We start from the raw sequence: 14840 nt of genomic DNA, 5'->3' as shown, positions 1-14840 counted from the left end.
ACATAAAAACAATGTGATTAATGAGTACTGGGATCCATCCATGGGGCTAAGGTAGTTTTGTTATCTGGTGAGTGACTGGTGGCTGAATGAATCACATATACTGAACTGGCTGTAGTTGGCCAAGATTGGTACCAAATAAAGAAATCAGGAAAGAACAGCTTGCTTGATTAAAAGTGGTGACCAATTAAAAGCAGAGCTGTTTTAGGATGCAAACCTGTAGCCACAGGGAGGTGTCCCAGGACTAAACATACAAACTACTTCTCTAGAATCAAAATTCATGATCTGGAGCCTCATGCATAACTCTGTGTGTAGAATTCACACTAAAACATGGCGTACGGACAAAAGCTAAAATGTTCGTATGCACAAAAAAATCCATATGCATAAATTTGTGCATATGCCAACTTCCGCATTCTTCCTTCCCATAAATTCCAGTCAGCATGAAAAGTAACACTTGTCCATGCGTCTGTTGCTCCACTCCGACTCCTCCCAGAATTACGCCTCTTTAAATATGCAAATCAATATAAATAGCCCATTATGTTTTGCGTTCTGTGAAAAGACAATGGCAAATGAAGGGGGAAAATAGATGAATTTCAGTAAATACCAAGTAGATGCAAAGAAAAAAGTGCTATTTGTTGTTTTAAGCAGTGATATAAACAACAAATGGAAGTTGATCAAGTAACAGAGTGGCAGAGAAACTCAAAAGTTCAAGTTCAGAAAATCGCACAGTGCCCGAAATAAATTAGAAGTCATCCGATATCAAAGTCGAGAGTAAAGGCGAGTCGTAGCCTATGTCTGAGTGTCATATGGATGCGTATTAGGGTACAGAGAAAAGAAAAAAAAAATAGGGACAGCGTGGAAAAAAAGGTACAAATTTCCACTTTAATCATGTATTTTATTTTGTCATTAAAGTAGAACATCATAAACTTCATCTTGAAACCATTTAATAGTTTCTAAAATGCCATTGTAACTAAAGTAGCATGTTAAATGCTTAGTATTCTATGTACTCTTTAACAGGCTTTCTCTTAAGCCGACAGGACACAGAATACATTACATTCATGATGTTATAGCTCTCTGAACAATTTAAATATACTGGAAAAATTTTTCATGATGATAGAAACTAAAGCATGCATAAAACATTGAGGCACGTTGGTGCAGTGGCATCGACTCACTGGCGCCCCTTCCAGAGATTGTTCCTGCCTCCCGCAAAATGCTTGCTTCCCCGTGCACGAACCTCAATTAAATCATTTATTGCAGCAGCACTGTCTCTTTCAAACGTACTAACCCCTGATTCCTGTTTTTCCTTTTCTTTCTCCAAATAACCAATCACCAAACAATCAGGTCTTTAATAAATGTCAAGCCACCTGTAAGCATAGAACGCAGATTCTTCAAAACTTTTAAGGAACATTGAAATATCTTCGTAGTACATGTTTAATTATTCCATCCATCTACCTATCCAGGGTCACACCAGCCCCAGCAAGCATACAGCGTGAGCCAGGAACAAAACCTGAATGGGGCGCCAGTGAGTCCTTGCATATTAATCAATAACATCCATCCATCCATTATCCAACCCTCTATTATCTGCTGGAGTCAATCACAGCCAACACAGGACGCAAGGCAGGAAACAAACCCCGGGCAGTGCACCAGCCCACCGCAGTCAATAACAATATTTAAATGAAGTTGAAAATGTATCTGTATAATATAATATATATATATTTTAATGCATTTCATCTTTAAAGTGATATCAAGAGCTCCACGAAGATAGCGCCTGGAAATCTAAATCGACTTAGAAGCCAGTCGTCATCATTTGTAAATACACGCTCTCAATTGAATTGAAGTCCTTTATTGTTATTGTATGGTACAATGAGATTCAAAATGCAAATTCTCCATAAACTTATTTTCCTATAAAACGGTAAAATAACAACAAGAACAACAACAACAAAAACAATATAATAATAATAATAATAAATAATAATAATAATAATAATAATAAACAGTAAAAAATATACAATACTAGCAGAATACCCGCGCTTCGCAGTGGAGAAGTAGTGTGTTAAAGAAGTTATGAAAAAAAAAAGGAAAAATTTTAAAATAACGTAACATGATTGTTAATGTAATTATTTTGTCATTGATATGTGTGTTTTTTTCATATATATCTATATATATATATATATCTATATATCTATCTATCTATATCTATCTATATATATATATATATATATATATATATATATATATATATATAACAATGGTAGCTCGGTAAACGTCTGCTTTGGAATAAGTCCAACTTGGTATACGTCCTGTTTAGAGGCGAAATATTTTGCTTGGTATACGACCTTTGTTTGGAATACGACTCGTGTGCTAGAACAACACGTGTGGTATACCGGGAGCGCGCCTTCAAAAAAAAAGGGCCAAATTTTAACCTGTACAGTAATCCCTCGCTATATCGCGCTTCGACTTTCGCAGCTTCACTCTATCGTGGATTTTATATGAAAGCATAACTAAATATATAACGCGGATTTTTCGCTGCTTCGCGGGTTCTGTGGACAATGTGTCTTTTTACTTCCTGTACATGCTTCCTCAGTTGGTTTCCCCAGTTGGTTTCATACAAGGGGCGCTATTGGCGGATGACTGAGAAGCTAACCAATCAGAGGACGCAGTTAAGTTCTCCTGACTGAGAAGCTAACCAATCAGAGCATGCAGTTAAGTTCCTGCGTGCTGAATGCAGTGTTAACCAGGAAGTCTCGTCTCGTTCATTCAGCATCAACGTGTTTTGCTGTGCAAAGAGTTAACTTTTGTGCTCTTTTGTGTTTATCTTTGTGCATAGTCAAGCCCTTCATTATGGCTCCAAACGATCTGCTACTGCTTCAGGGGCCGTGCCCAAGCGCAAACGGAAGATGTTAATGATTGCCGAAAAGGTAAACGTTTTGGATTTGTTGAAGGCTACGATTCTTTTTATTTAAAAAGTAGGAAAGGAATATAAGATCTACGGCCGCAGTGTCCTTTTAACCAGGGTGCAAAACGAGTTGTATGTGGATGTAATAAGGCAGTAATCTGGATGGAATTTGCTTTACGGATTTGGATTGAAGACTGCCAGAAGAAGAACAATGGCAGTGCTTCACAATCGCCTGAAGAGGCTCCTTTGGAAGAGCTGTAACGCTCTCCTTTGTTGTGCAGTAAAATTAAACTTATTGTTATCGGACAAGTCATTTTCATTTATTTCATCTAATTGCTTTTGTATTTATGTATTTTAGTATTAAGCAGTGTTTACATTATTTTATACAACCCCATCAATGTATAATATGCCAATAACAATAGGATTTTTTTTTCATGGGAACGAATTAATCATTTTCCCATTATTTCTTATGGGAAAAATTCGTTTGGTATAAGTCCTGTTTGGTATAAGTCCAAGGATCTGGAATGGATTAAGGACGTATACCAAGGTACCACTGTATATATATGGCAAAATACCTGCGCTTGGCAGCGGAGAAGTAAAAAGAAAAGGAAACATTTTAATAATAACGTAACATGATTGACAATGTACATGTGTACATATATACACACACACATATACTATGGGGTGCCAAACAGGCAAATACATTGATTTTGTGAATATATGAAGTCGGCGTCAGAATATATAAAGTCAAAAGTTGAATATATAAAGTCAGCGTCCGTATACATAAAGTCAAAACTTTTTTCTGAATATATAAAGTCAAAACTTGAATATATAAAGTCAGCGCTTTTCTGTGTTAGCCTCATATTTTTCTGTGAGTATTTGGTGGCAGCGTAAGACTGCGTTAGCTGCGGAGCTCAGCTCAGAGCGAAATGAGGTGAATGGGAGGGGATATGATGACGTGACTCCCCCACCCACCTTAACTGTCAATCCCCCACAAACACAATCTCTCGGAATTTGCATAAGCACAGCCTTTCACCTGCAATTTTAACTTAGTTACAAAGTGATCAAAACTCTCGTTTATATCCTGCGTCCTCTCATTAAACTTGTATCCCGCATTACTCGTGGGCATGACAAACGCCAACGGCAGCCTGTCTATAAACTTAATTTAAACTTTAGGTTTACACCGTGCTTTGTTTCCGAAGTAGCAGCACTCATGAATATGGTTGTATATATCACTCACTCGCTTCTTATTGTTTTGCTGCGTTCTCAATTATATAATGCATGTTTTCTTCAGCGCTTTTTGGAGTTCTTCCTGGTTTTCTACGTACTGCGTTGACAGTTAGTTCACGTGATTACGTGGGAGGCGTGATGATGTCATACGAAACTCCGCCCCCCACGGCTTTCGAGCTCAACTCCATTACAGTATATGGAGAAAAATAGCTTCCAGTTATGACCATTACGCGTAGAATTTCGAAATGAAACCTGTCCAACTTTTGTAAGGAAGCTGTAAGGAATGAGCCTGCCAAATTTCAGCCTTCCACCTACACGGGAAGTTGGAGAATTAGTGATGAGTCAGTGAGTCAGTCAGTGAGGGCTTTGCCTTTTATTAGTATAGATGAAAGCATAAGTGGCTCAGGTTGTGCAATATTACAACTGTAATGCAATTTTACAGTGAGGTAATTGTACTTATAAGTACAAACAGTTCTACCTGGAGCACTTAAAGGACTAATTGAATGCATTTATAGTTCTTGGGATGAAACTGTTTCTGAACCGCAAGGTCCATACAGGAATGGCTCTGAAGTGTTTGCTGAATGGAAGAGGTTCAAATAGACTGTGCGCATGGCTGAGGCAGTGTGTGCTAGAAGCTCTATCCCGATATTTCTCCCCACTCTTGACATAATCTGCAGTAGAGCTTTCCAATCAGATACTGTACAGCTGTGATTCCACACTCAGATACAGTGGGTTAAATACTCTGAGTGGCGCACTGACAGTGACAGCGCTAAAGCAGCTACAGAATTTGGAATAGTTTGGCCATTCTGTGCACAATTATATGGTTACGGGTTGATTACAATCAAATGCCTTTAACTAATAAACAATATGTAGTTAATTTCAGTGTATTTGATAAAGCTGCATCAGGGATGTGAATCTAAAAAATAAAGGGAAACCACACAGGAACAGTAGCACTGCTTTGACACTGGGTGACACCAGTTTTCAAAACCGAGAGGAGAACTTGCACGCACAAGGGATTGACCAGGCGTGAAAATGTGCACGGCTTCATGCCAAGTTTAGTTTTTATACATTGCGATGAGAGCGTGGAAAAAGGTGTACACAACATTTTAGTGCATACGCAGCATTTATACATGAGGCCCTGGATATTACCTATCCTCTTTGGAGTTGCCTCATGTAATGGGCTTCAGATAGGTGTGGAATTATTTGTAAAAAGCTGACTGAGTTCTGTGCAGTTCTAGTTTGTTCTGATGAGCAAGAGGGTCATAGCAAGATGGTTCCTATTCCAATTTAACCTTGCATAGCACTCTTGAATGAATATGAGCTCAGATAGCTTACATAGAGTTACAAATGTGCTATGGTTAAAGTAAAGTTATTAGTCATACAAATTTACATAACTATCCTACTTAATAAGATAAACAAACAAAAAATCGGATGTGTACAGCTATTTATAATAGAAACAAAGGTTTGCCAATATACGTACTTTTACAAGAAAAAGTCTGTGAACCCTTTAGAATTATCTGAGTGTATGTACTAATCTATATATGTTGTCACACATGTGTGCATGGGAGGCAGCTAAAGGGCTTGTGTAAGGGCGGTTCCGAAGCATGCCGGGATGTGGCAGAGTGCACTGACTCTTTTTCTCCCTTTCCTGTAGACCATTTACGGGAGTTCCCACCTGGCTCTCTTGACGTCACTTCTGGGACCGAGCCAATGGAAGAAGACCTTGCCGGCCCCAGCCCCTGTGATGTCACTTCCGGACTCGAACAAATGGCTGAAGACCATGAGCCCGATCCCTATGATCTCACTTCCTGTCTTCCCCTTTAAAAACCTACACCTTTTCCCTAGTCCCTCAGTTCTGTCTTGGACTCGGTTGTGTGCACATCAGTGCAGTATTCATTTAAAAACGACTGTTGCAGCCAGGAAACCAAATTATACGAGTGGCTGCCCCAAACCTTTCTATCATTCTGTGTGAGTTTTGTGACAATGTATAAAATGCAAAATTGACTGACTCACTCACTCATAGACTCGTGAACAAAAGCACCATTTCTCATTTGAAATAAAAACTGAAATTTGGCAGGACTGTACATATTGGTCAACAGGCATCTGCTACGAAATGACATTTCAGTATATCAATATGTAGGGGTGAAAACAACTGCAACAGTAAAAAAGCAAGTATCTCAGAATAACGCCTGGACTGAATTGATTAAACTTTGTTGACATTATAGAAAAAAAAAATAGCTGACAGGTGTTTTTTTATTTGAATATATTACTGCAGCAAGTAGGCTCTGCTAACATGCCATATAAATGCTGAAACTGAACCTAGCGGGCTGTTTGAAGCTTGCCAGTTTATGTGAATGAATACCCCCAGCAGAAACAATTGGTGGGATGCACAAAGAGCAGCACTGACCAATAGATTGATGGATGAGCAGAGACAGGGAAGTCTTCTTGACTGGAAAAAAGTGATGGGATAACATGTGGTGTTTAGGGTGAGATCTGAAGTGCAAGGAGAAACATACCGTGAAGCTCAAGAAAGGCATTGTTAGGAAATGTGCTATAAAGGTTGAGTGTGGGTGCCACATACTATGGTGGTGAACTTAGGTATTGCTTTACAAAAAGCAGAGGAGGAAGTGAAGTCCTCTGGTCCAAGATTAGCTGAGAGCAACAGCATCCCTTGGTCTATTTAAATGGCACTTCAGCTCAGTTAATGGGTCCCCCAAAACCAGAACAGAGGAGGGGTTGACACTGTACATAGTTTTCAACATTATTTCTTTTCACCTGTTCTTTTCCATACAATCTTTATTTCTCTCCTGTTTTTAGCTGCTCCTTCATAAAAATTCTGCTGTTCATTATCTACATTTGTGACTCCCAGGTTTTCTTTCCTCTACTCGCAAAGAGGTCACTACAACATAGTTAAAGGGTCAAAACAACCGCAAAATTAAAAATGTTCAATTAATTGAATGTGTTGGTAAATGTTGATCATGTAAACACTATTACTGTTTGTAATAATTTGCAAGTAATAATAATAACTTTTTAATAAGCTGTAAATCATAAATAAACATGATTCAGTGTAAACTGTATTGTATTGATATGGCTTTCAGAATTAATCCATATTAATTAAAATTTAAACAAGAAAACAAATGAAAATCCATCCATCCATTAACCGACCCCCTATATCCTAACTACAGGGTCACAGGGGTCTGCTGGAGCCAATCCCAGCCAACACAGGGCGCAAGGCAGGAAACAACCCCTGGGCAGGACGCCAGCCCACTGCAGGGTGCACACAAACACACACACACCAAGCACACACTAGGGACAATTTAGAATTGGAAATGCACCTAACCTGCATGTCTTTGGACTGTGGGAGGAAACCGGAGCACCGGGAGGAAACCCACGTAGACACAGGGAGAATATGCAAACTCCACGCAGGGAGGACCTGGGAAGCAAACCCGGGTCTCCTAACTGCAAGGCAGCAACGCCACCCACTGCGCCACCATGCCACCCCAAATGAAAATCATAAATATCTAATAATAATAAAAATGTATACTCAAAATACACATTATTTCTACAGATTACCCAATTCAATTAAAAAAATATACCCAATTCAATTAAAAAAATACATTTTCCTGTAAAACTGTGTTTTTTCATTCACTATCTGTAAAAGCCAAAGTCTGTCAATGGGAATAGCAGAAATTCATCCATGTCAGGAATGTATTACTCATGGGAACTGTGTATAGAATGTTCAAAAGTAAGTAGTATAAGTAAGCAGCAGTTTAACAAGGCTAAGAATATTCTATTTTCTGACATCCATAGATGTTACCAAGTAATGAAAATAAATACTTGAAGGTAACAAATCACCTCCAGCTTGGTTAGCCATGGGAAGCAAAGTCCTCTTAGTTTACTTTTCTTTGTGACCGAGTTACTACTAACTATTGCCTATTTACTATAAACATGGTACTACATAATTTTCTCAAAATATGATACGTAGGTAGGAGAAACCAAGATGGCCAAGATGCCAGTAATCCCAGCTGTTCCTGCACATGACACTAATACATTCTAACCTCCTTCTTTAACCTACACAATATTTGCTGTTAACAGAATTCACTACTCTATGTGTCCTAACCTTTGTACACTTCTGCTTTAAATAGATAACAGGTACAGTAGAACCTCTGGTCATGAACGTTTCCAAACATGTACACATCGGGTTACGATCAAAAAGTTTGACAAAATTTTGCATCTGTTCACGACCACACGCTCTGTGGTGAACAAAATCACTGGCGGCCAGTTTACCTACGTGCGTTCGTAAACACCAATGATTTCCCATTCTCCTTTTTCCATTTTCTTTTGTTTGCGTATACAGGGCCTAACAAAGCAGCTGATGCTGCAAAAGGATTTACAATGTTAACCAAGTGGAGGCCTCAAGTGCTGGAAGAGGTGGAAAAACTGTTGCTAGTGTGGTTGAACGAGAAGTACCTTGCAGCGAGGCGAGGCGATCATATGCGAGAAAGACAGGAAGATTCATGGTAATTTACTGAAAAAAAAATCCCTCTTCGGGTGGCGAAGGTGAGGAATTTAAAGCCAGTAGAGGATGGTTTGAAAAGTTTCGCAAGAGAAGAGGCATTTCATTTTTTTTTCCCTGTGCTTAAAACTAATAAAAAAAGTGTTTACAGCGAGCGGTTCGTAAGGGTCTAGCGCGAACTCTTACAATGTTAGTTTTCTTTTTGTTCAAGGTTTTCTCAGTGTTATTCAATGTTTTTACATTTAGTTTACTATTACACTATGCATTCTATGGTATAATTAACTATTTTTTTGCCTAAAACGATATATATTTATGTGCAGTTTGTACGGTCTGGAATGGATTAATTGTATTTACATACAATTTTAGGTGAAATTACATTCGGGTCACGACCAAATTGGGTCGCATTCAGAGTTTTGGAACAAATTACAGTCGTGACCAGAGATACCACTGTATGTATTATTTTAACAACTAAGCTTCAAATATAATTTTCCAATATTACTTTTTCAACATAATTTCCCAAAAAGAAACTTGATCAACCTCCCTAACCTTTCATCATATCTATGCTTGAAATTATACTAGTTGATGAAAGTATGAGCAGTATTTTCAGATTTTACTATTGTATTTCAGAGAGATGACATGTAGATTCCTTCCAGGAATTATAGGAATGGGACATTCAATTACAATCTCAGAAATGGAATTTTTCCATTGACAAGATAGATTCTTCTTTAATGTGTGCAATGCACAGTGTAAACCAACTAAAACTTGTATATTGCACATACGTACCTCAACTAAACTCACTCATGGATAAGACCTAATCAATGAATGTTTTTGAGGAAATAATTTTGTTTATGTGTCAGATAGTATTGGATTTACTCCTACTCTAATATTTTAATAACATTATTGGACTAATACTACTGTATGTTGGGTAACATTATTCAAAGAAAAATATGTTGTGTGTTCCTATACAACATTGCTTATGTGTAAACTTATTTCACTTAAAAGGAAGAATCCTAAACCCCTTTCATAACTCAATGAAAAAGTGATGTGTTATTTTGTAACAAGAATGTTTTGGTGTTGCCACACAAGTTGGTATTTTCTGCAAATTTGACAGGCTTACATTTTTTATAGGCCTTCTAACATCTGGTCTGAAGCTACTCATTTGAATAATGGAATGCCAAATCATACTGCTAGTGACTCATTACTGATGCAATCTTCATACTGATGCAGCTTGCCAGCGCCATTACAATATTATCTAAAACTAGGAAAAATCACATTTTCTCTGTAAGGGATAGTTTACAGCTTTTTAGAATTTGGCAAGAATTAATTAATGCTGTTCTAAAATAAACACCTCACACCTCTGCTTGAAGTTTTTAATGTCTTACCTTACATGAGGAATTATGTCATATTTGGGCTTCAGCTGTGGAATGGCCAAATGGGGGAGGCAGCTTTATGGATGACGTGTCCAGGACTATAAACAAATCCAAATCATATTATGTGATGTCATCCATTGTTAAATTCTGCTACGTACTTCTAAAATTTTTATTTTTATACTGTATTGAGGATTTGTTCTGTTCTGTGTATTGTATTGTATTGTCCCCCTTCTTTTTGACACCCACTGGTTTTGACCAACCTACCTGGAAAGGGGTCTCTCTTTGAAATGCCTTTCCCGAGGTTTCTTCCATTTTTTCCCTACTGGGTTTTTTTTTGGGAATTGTTCCTTGTCTTCTTAGAGAGTCAAGGCTGGGGGGCTGTCAAGAGGCAGGGCCTGTTAAAGCCCATTGTGGCACTCCTTGTGTGATTTTGGGCTATACAAAAATAAATTGTGTTGTATTGTACTTTTCCAACTAATATAATACAGGAAACGATCACTTATCCACTGTTTTAATTCATTGAGGCAATTAATTAATACAGTAAGAAAACTATTATTCTGCCTGATTGATATGCAGACTCTACTTTCAGAGTCATTTAAAAGGGAGTGAAACTGAACAGCATGTATTTAGATTTTATGTTCCATTGGTAAATTTTGAATAAAAACAGCAACAATCCATGCAGTGAGTCCAATGGAACACCATGTCAAAGAAAGTGACTCTCTACACTTAATATGGACATTTGTTTTAAAATATTCATTGATTTACCTTTGGCATACTGTAGGTTGCACTTAGCTTTACCTTAGATATAAAAACAAAAAGGTATTTTGGGCTTGTTATATAAATATAAAACATAAATGTTAGATGTGAGGTTGCTGGTAAGTCCTAGCTGAGAGAGAACCTGCCATCTTAGGACAGAGTCTGTGAACTCTGGGAGCCAAACCATAGAAATAATTGCTTGGAGTTTAAATACAGATTTCAGGCCTGTTACAATTTCAGAATTGATAAAGAGGAGTGTATGCAGTTTTAGGATAGTTGGGAGTAATACCGTTTTTCCCTGCGTTGGACTTGGTAGGAAAAGCAAGTTATATTTTTTATCTTAAGTAATAGAAGAGATTATGTATTCCTTATAGAACCTCTCTGGTGACTTTTATTTTAGGTTGGGGATTGCCTGATGAGATGGCAAATCTTGGTGTTAAACAATTTGTTACTTAGGGGGAGATAAGTATAAAGCTTTTTGTGGGTGGCTAGTTAATGTCAGTCAGTCATTTTGTCAGTTTCTAACTTACTTTGTCCTGAGTAGGGTTGCGTTGGTCTGTCGCAGGCTATCTCAGCTAGCATAGGGAGCAAGGAAGGAAACAAACACTGGATAGGGTACAATTCTATCGCAAGGCACACACATACCCCTACACACCAAGCACACACTATGGTCAATTTAGGATTTCCAGTTCACCTAACTGTATGTCTATGGCCTGTGGAAGGAAACCTACTCAGCCTAGGAGAGAAATTGCAAAATCCATGCAGGGATGACCTGGGACACAAATCCTGGTTTCCTTAGTGCAAGGCAGCAACACTACCACTGCACTACTGTGCCACCCCGACTGGATAACAGATATATGGATTATGCAATATGAATAAAGTGAGATTTTGTTTTGTTTTACCCATGGCCATTTTTCACATCATCTTTTGCCATTGTACAGTACTAATCAATATTGACTTATATCCATTCAGCTTGAAAATATGAGATTAATTTTTTTTTCTCAACCACCAGTATAAAATACATGGCGAAAGTAACATTTTAAAAAAAATATTAATTTTTCGGTGGAGTGCTTATTTAAATCATTGCTGTGTTGTTGCATATTATAAGAATCAATGTGAGCTGTACAAAGATATTGAGACCAGTACCAGGTTGTGGACTTTTGCATTCACCTGTTCTCCAGCATGAATACTGCTGATCCGCTGAGGATTGATGACCTGGAAAAAGAACCATCTATCCTGCTATTAGAGGTTTTAAGTGCTGACATGTCAAAGAAGAGTGGAAAGACACCAGTACCAAACTACACTGTTATCATTGATATCTTGAAGACCAATGATTCCATCTTGTACTCCTAGCTAACATGTCTGCTGGCCTGGTGCATCAACAGTGGGGATATGCCAGACCAATGGAGGACACTGACCACCTTTCTCATCTTTAAGAAGTGTGAGAAGCACAGAATTAAGAGTATAGACCAACTTCACTACTTTTATTAATGACAAAGTATTCACAAAGGTGATCGTGGAAGAAGAACAACTAGTTGGATAAGCAGAATTCTGAATGAAGTTCTGACACATGGACCACATCTAGATGATTACAAACCTAATTGAGACCAGCCATTATTTGGTACTCACATTTATTGACTATGAGATAAGACTTCTGACATTGTTGAGCATTGAGAGATCATCTGGATGTTTCAAAGGCAAGGAGTTAGCTACCAAAATGACATGACACCAGAACTATCATCTAGTAGTGTGAATAACCTGTCAAGAAGGGAGTCCTCTAGGGGGACACCATTAGTTCCCGACTTTTCTGGTTATGCTTGAAAAATATTTTCCAGGAGCTCTGAATAAGATGACCCCAGGAGCTCAAAATTGGATGACCTTGGTGTTAACTTCGATGCTTGGAAGCTGAGCCATCTACGCGTCACAGACAACATTGTACTCATTACTAAGACATCAGAGGAAGCCTCGATGCTGCACTCCATGCCTACCAATGCAAGACTGAAGTGATCAGAAACCTCTTTGTAGACAGCAGTCCACTGATGCTTCATGAAAATAACATTGACACCAACAACTGCCACTACCCCATGTTACAGGTGAACATTTTCATTTCCTCTATACTTTCCAAACTCTGCTGTGCAAATAAGTCTTTGGCAGAGACCAAGGCATGACAGGATTCACAACAAACTGTAACACCACCTGATGGGTTATGCTTTTTAGAAGGCAGCATTCAGAAGGTCTGATCAGCAATAATTTGTCGCTGGCATTGCAATACCTGGGGTCATCCTTATTAGATGACCATGGCTAGGAACTAATCACTCTGGAGAACCATCCCAGTGCTGAATAAAAAATAATCTAAGTATCTACATAAGTAAGTAGCTTTACACTTGTAAAGTGCATTTAAAGGATGTTGTTTGCTATAGAAATAAAATGTCCTACAAAATAAAGGTTGTTTGTTAATATACAGTATCACACCAGTTGGTTATTGCTACATAGTATGTTAGTACTGCAAACCTTACCAGGGTAAGCCTATGACTTGTCAAAATAGATTGCAGTTTGGCCAAACAGAAACAAACAAAAGCAGCTTATAATTTAGAAATTTTCACAAAAGCAAGGCCTTAAAGGTGAAAATGTTTTGAATAGTATAAGTTATTTTCTGTTTATTTAAAAATAGGAGCACTGTACCTGCTTGAAACGAGTTGCGTTGCTTCTATAACGTTTCCTCTCTCCCCTCTTTGCTATAGTGCAGACTTGTTTTTCATTTTCCTGTTTGACTTGGAATGTGAAATTTCGTCTCACGAAGTGGTTTGTTTATGCTAATATCTTTTTTCACTTCCCATGCATGAATGTGTTTGTGTTGATAGCAGTGCTGGTCCCACATGTTACAATGAGAGCCTTTCATGAAGGTGTCGCCATCAGAGACTTAATAGAAATGTTCTCCAGGTCTTTTTTTTTCTGGTATTTGCACTTAAATACTAGATTCCATAATGCCCTAATAAAAGCTGCACAAAAGGCCTCTTCTACCTCTAAAAGTCAGTGTGCAAATGAGTAACTGCCCTTGAAATGCATGATTAATCCTTTAACATACATGTAAAATTTGGGTCTGCAGCTAAAATTTTATTAAGGTTTTATATAATGTGTTTATGAAGGTATTATATGTGCAGTCTTCAGAAATCTAAATGTTTTAATTACACAGGTTAAAAACAGAATGAATACCTTTTAATGACTGACACTGAAGTTTCATATATTTAAATTTAAACTTAAAAATTCAAAGGATTTTCAATTATGCATTCTAAATGTCTGATATGGTTTTACTGTGTATTTTATTTAGTATGTTATAGAATTGGTAAAGAAAAATCCATCCCTGCCTTTTCTTAACCTACTTATTCCAGGACAGAGTTGAAAAGTGTAGTAACCTAACCTACCTTGTCTGTGACATGCTATATTCTATGTTCATGCACAGAATTACACTCAGAGAAAAGGAGCTAATTTAGAGCTGCCCATACTTGTTTCTGAGATTTAGAAGGATTCTGGAGTACCTGGAATAAGCCCACAGTGACAGATGGAAGACATAAATGTTCCACACAGACACTTATTAAGCTGGGAATTGAATGCAATTAGTCCCTTGCGGAGTGCTGGCTCTGAGACTAGGGATCTGCACTGACAACCTGGTTCAAATCTCATAAATGCCGGAAATGACTCTACTCCGTTGGGCCCTTGAGCAAGGCACTTAATCTGCAATTGCTTCATCCTAGCTGTGATGTTAATCTGCATTTGTAGTACATAATTTTTAGCATTACTTTTATTTTGTATGTTTTTTTTTAAATGTTATATTTTGTTAATTTTGCAATGCCATATTGGGTGTCGCCATATTGAATATTGATAATTAGGACATTGTCTCCTTTTGTTACCTTGTGTGTGAGATTGATGTATAAGATTGATGTACAATGTAATGTCATTAGTCTGTCTGGTATAAAATGCTCACATCAAGAACTTTTAAGTATTAATGGCTGACAATACCTTCTTCCAAACTCTTATTTAACAAAAGAATGCTTAGTCGTTGATAAAATCATAATGA

At 37.7% G+C, this 14840-nt stretch overlaps 1 protein-coding gene across 3 annotated transcripts in view; it reads right to left on the bottom strand.

Moving 5' to 3' along the window:
* LOC120535646 (fibulin-7-like) overlaps positions 1–13549 on the bottom strand; it is a 97761-nt gene extending 84212 nt beyond the window's left edge. For 2 of the 3 annotated variants that reach the window (XM_039763599.1, XM_039763602.1), the window contains exon 1: positions 13448–13549. The gene's annotated coding sequence lies outside the window, so the exon portion shown is untranslated. Of the gene's footprint in view, positions 1–10021; positions 10092–13447 lie in introns of those variants that run through there. The other variant, XM_039763600.1, reaches the window with a different exon arrangement.
* Positions 13550–14840: the final 1291 nt, after the last annotated feature.

This window comes from Polypterus senegalus, chromosome 9, assembly GCF_016835505.1.
Source record: "Polypterus senegalus isolate Bchr_013 chromosome 9, ASM1683550v1, whole genome shotgun sequence".
Lineage (NCBI taxonomy): Eukaryota > Metazoa > Chordata > Cladistia > Polypteriformes > Polypteridae > Polypterus > Polypterus senegalus.
This window is presented reverse-complemented; position numbering and strand designations above follow the sequence as displayed.